Below are 4,867 nucleotides of genomic sequence, written 5' to 3'. Positions count from 1 at the left end.
CACAGTAAGCCAGGCAGCATCAGGAGGGACAGGCAGGAGGGTGGGAGAACACAGCAAGCCAGGCAGCATCAGGAGGGATAGGCAGGAGGCTGGATGAACACAGCAAGCCAGGCAGCATCAGGAGGGACAGGCAGGAGGCTGGATGAACACAGCAAGACAGGCAGCATAAGGAGGGACAAGCAGGAGGCTGGATGAACACAGCAAGCCAGGCAGCATCAGGAGGGACAGGCAGGACGCTGCAAGAACACAGCAAGACAGGCAGCATCAGGAGGGACAGGCAGGAAGCTGGATGAACACAGCAAGGCAGGCAGCATCAGGAGGGACAGGTTGGAGGCTGCGAGAACACAGCAAGCCAGGGAGCAACAGGAGGGACAGGCAGGAGGCTGGGGGAACACAGCAAGACAGGCAGCATCAGGAGGGACAGGCAGGAGGCTGGATGAACACAGCAAGCCAGGCAGCATCAGGAGGGACAGGCAGGACTTGCTGTGTTCTTCCAGCCTCATGCCTGTCCCTCCTGATGCTGCCTGCCTTGCTGTGTTCATCCAATGGAGAAAGTGAGGTCTGCAGATGCTGGAGATCAGAGCTGAAAATGTGTTGCTGGAAAAGCGCAGCAGGTCAGGCAGCACAACTTTCCTCATTCCTGAAGAAGGGCCTATGCCCGAAACGTCGATTCTCCTGTTCCCTGGATGCTGCCTGACCTGCTGCGCTTTTCCAGCAACACATTTTCAGCTGTGTTCCCCCAGCCTCCTGCCTGTCCCTCCTGATGCTGCCTGCCTTGCTGTGTTCATCCAGCCTCCAGCCTGTCCCTCCTGATGCTGCCTGCCTTGCTGTGTTCCTCCAGCCTCCTGCCTGTCCCTCCTGATGCTGCCTGCCTTGCTGTGTTCTCCCAGCCTCCTGCCTGTCCTTCCTGATGCTGCCTGGCTTGCTGTGTTCCCCCAGCCTCCTGCGTGTCCCTCCTGATGCTGCCTGCCTTGCTGTGTTCATCCAGCCTCCAGCCTGTCCCTCCTGATGCTGCCTGCCTTGCTGTATTCATCCAGCCTCCAGCCTGTCCCTCCTGATGCTGCCTGGCTTGCTGTGTTCATCCAGCCTCCAGCCTGTCCCTCCTGATGCTGCCTGCCTTGCTGTGTTCTCCCAGCCTCCTGCCTGTCTATTTTGGATTCCAGCACCTGCAGTTTGTTTTTGTCTTTAAACTGTGAGCAGAGCCGACAAGAATCAGATAGTTCTCATTAGCCACATGAGAACCCGTAGCCAACACTTGTGAACTGCCCATGCTAAACTTCCCATAGTATTCAGGGATGTGTAGGTTAGGTGCATCAGTCAGGGATAAATGTACAATAATATGGTAGTGGAATGGGTCTTGGTGGGTTACTCTTCAGAGGATCGGTGTGGTCTTGTTGAACCGAATGGCTCGTTTCCTGTAGGGATTCTATGATTCTATGACCTCTCACATTCACTCAGCCATCCTCAGGAAAGAATTATCCTCAACACGAGGGTGTACAGATGGACAGAGCTGAAGAATAATATGGGATGAAATTTTCCCCTTCACAACCATGGACACTGAAACCAATTGTGGAATCCCTCTCTCTGTGGATGTGATTCAGTCACATTTGTTTATTCATTCACAGAGTCAGGATCTGGTTTTTAAGACCTTGTTGGTATTTATTGTACAGTGAAGATGGTGGTGAGCCACTTTCATGAAGACAACTCACTCACTGAATAGCTCACTTGCTGATTAGCTCACTCATTGAATAGCCGACTCAGCTGTTTTAGAGGACGGTTAAGAATTTTAACCATAGTTCTGGCATCACAGAAAGTATGACAGATTTCTTCCCCTAAAGTGACTCTCCTGAAACTGAATTAGATCTTTTTCCTGTCCAGGAGCGGTGGGAGACAGAGCGGAGGTGACGTTGGGACCAGGAGGTTGCTGGGAAGGTAAGGACTTAGTATATATTTGGGCAGCGACTAAACCTGATATACTACACGTATAATACCTCCCTCCTGCCCAACCCCCACCCCCACTCCTCTAACCAGAAGAAAAGGACTCTGCAAGGTAAGGGTTTTTTCTTTTCTTATATATATTTAAGTGCATTGTTAGGTATTAGTTAGTTGAGTTAAAGCTAAAGCTAAGGCTTACAATGGCAGGGGACCTCAGACCCATGGCATGTGCCTCTTGCTTGATGTGGGAGCTCGGGGACGTGGCTGACATTCCTGACTCTTACACTTGCAAGAAGTGTGTCCGGCTGCAGCTCTTGTTTGACCACATGATGGCTCTGGAGCTGCGGATGGACTCACTGTGGAGCATCCGCGATACTGAGGAGGTCGTGGATAGCACGTTTAGTGAACTGGTCACACTGCAGGTTAGAATTGCTGAGGGAGACAGTGAATGGGTGACTAAAAGGCAGAGAAAGAGTAGGAAGGCAGTGCAGGTGTCCCCTGTAGTCATCTCCCTTCAAAACAGGTATACCGTTTAGGATACTGTTGGGGGAGATGGCTCACCAGGGGAGGGCAGCAGTTGCCAGGATCACGGCATCGTGGCAAGCTCTGCTGTTCAGAAGGGTGGGAAAAAGACTCGTAGGGCCATAGTCATAGGGGATTCTATGGCAAGGGGAGTAAATAGGCGGTTCTGTGGCTGAAAACAGGACTCCCGGATGGTATGTTACCTCCAAGGTGTTCGGGTCAGGGATGTCACCAATCGGCTGCAGAGCATTCTGAAAGGGGAGGGTGAGCAGCCAGTTGTGGTGGTGCATATAGACACCAACGATATAAGCAAAAAAAGAGATGAGGTCCTGAAAGCAGAATTCAGGAAGCTAGGAGAGAAGTTAAAGACGAGGACCTCAAAGGTAATGATCTCAGGATTGCTACCACTGCCACGTGCTAGCCAGGGTAGAAATGAAAGAATAGGCAGGAGGAACACGTGGCTTGAGGGATGGTGTAGGAGGGTGGGGTTAGGATTTGTGGGACATTGGGGTTCTGGGGGAGGTGGGAATATTACCTCTTGGTTGGTCTACACCTGAACCAGACTGGAACTAATATCCCTGGGGGAGATTTTGCTACTGCTTTTGGGCTGGGTTTAATCTAATGTGGCAGGGGACTGGGAACCAGAAGAGAGGATTAGCAGACATTGAGATGGAAACTAGAGACTGTAAGGAACAGGATCATGAAGTTAGCATTACCAAGGGAAGAGTAGGCAGAGAGCAGATGAATGCAAAGGAGCTGGTGGTCTAAAGTGCATATGCTTTAATGCTCGGAGTATAATGGGTAAGGCAAACGAACTTAGGGCTTGGATTGGTGCCTGGGAGTATGCCATTGCTGCAATCATAGAGACTTGGTTGAAGGAAGGGCATGATTGGCAACTAAATGTTCCAAGATATAGATGCTTCAGACAAGACAGGGAGGGAAATAAAAGGGGATGAGGAGTTGCATTGCTGGTCAGGGATGATACCACGGCTGTGCTAAAGGAGGAGGGCATTGGAGGGCTTGAGCAGTGAGGCACTATGGGTAGAGCTGAGAAATAAGAAGGGTGTAGTTACATTGTTGGGGCTATACTACAGACCTGCCAACAGTAAGCGTGAGGTTAGAAGAACAAGTAGGTAAACAGATTGTGGAAAGATGTAGAGGCAACAGGGTTTTGGTGATGGGAGATTTTAATTTTCCCAACATTGAATGGGATCCACTTAGTGTCAGAGGTCTGGATGGGGCAGAATTTGTAGGGAGCATCCAGGAAAGTTTTCTAGAGCAGCATGTCAGTAGTCCAACTAGGGAAGGGGGCTTATTGGACCTAGTGTTGGGGAATGAGCCAGGCCAGGTGGTAGAAGTTGCAGTGGGGGATTTATTTGGAAATAGTGACCACAATTCTGTAAGTTTTAGAATACTTATCAACAAGGATGAGAGTGGTCCAAAGGGAAGAGTACTAAACTGGGCCAAGGCCAATAATATCAAAATTTGGCAGGAGCTGGGAAATGTGGATTTGAAGAGAAGTCCACATTTGATATTTGAGAGGCTTTCAAAGATAGGTTGAAGATAGTGCAGTATAGGCATGTTCCTTTGAAAACAAGTGATAGGAAAGGCAAGGTTTGTGAACTTTGGATGACAGGAGAAATTATGCAACTAGCCTAGAGGAAAAGGGAAGCGCACATGAGGTCCAGGCAGCTAAGAACAGAACGGGCCCTGGAGGAATATCTGGAGAGTAGGACCAATCTTAAACGAGGAATCAGGCAAGCTAAAAGGGGTCATGAAATAACTTTAGCAAGCAGAATTAAGGAGAATCCCAAGGCCTTTTATTCATATATAAGAAGCAAGAGGGTAACTAGATAAAGGGTTGGTCCATTAAACGATAAGGAAGGAAGGTTGTGTGTCGAACCTCAGAAAGTGGGTGAGATTCTTGATGATTACTTTGCATCAGTGTTCACTGAAGAGAGGGACATGATGAATATTAAGATTATAGATAGAGGTTTCTTTACTCTGGATCACATCGACATAAGGAGGGAGGATGTGTTGGGTAGGTTAAAGAATATTAAGGTGGACAAATCCCCAGGACCAGATGGGATCTATCCCAGGTTGCTGAGGGAGGTGAGAGAGGAAATAGCTGGGACCCTGACAGATATCTTTGTTGCATCCTTAACCACAGGTGAAGTGCTGGGGGACTGGAGAGTTGCTAATGGTGTCCCCCTGTTCAAGAAGGGTAGTGGGGATATTCCAGGTAAGTACAGGCCAGTGAGCTTGACGTCAGTAGTGGGAAAGTTGTTGGAGAGAGTACTGAAGGATAAAATCTATTTATATTTGGAAGTGCATGGGCTTATCAGTGATAGACAACATGGTTTTGTGCGGGGGGAGATCAAGCCTTACCAACTTAATAGAGTTCTTTGAA

Source organism: Chiloscyllium plagiosum, chromosome 27 (genome assembly GCF_004010195.1).
Source record: "Chiloscyllium plagiosum isolate BGI_BamShark_2017 chromosome 27, ASM401019v2, whole genome shotgun sequence".
In the NCBI taxonomy this organism is placed as follows: domain Eukaryota; kingdom Metazoa; phylum Chordata; class Chondrichthyes; order Orectolobiformes; family Hemiscylliidae; genus Chiloscyllium; species Chiloscyllium plagiosum.
The sequence above is the reverse complement of the archived record's forward strand: the minus strand, read 5'-3'. Positions refer to the sequence as shown.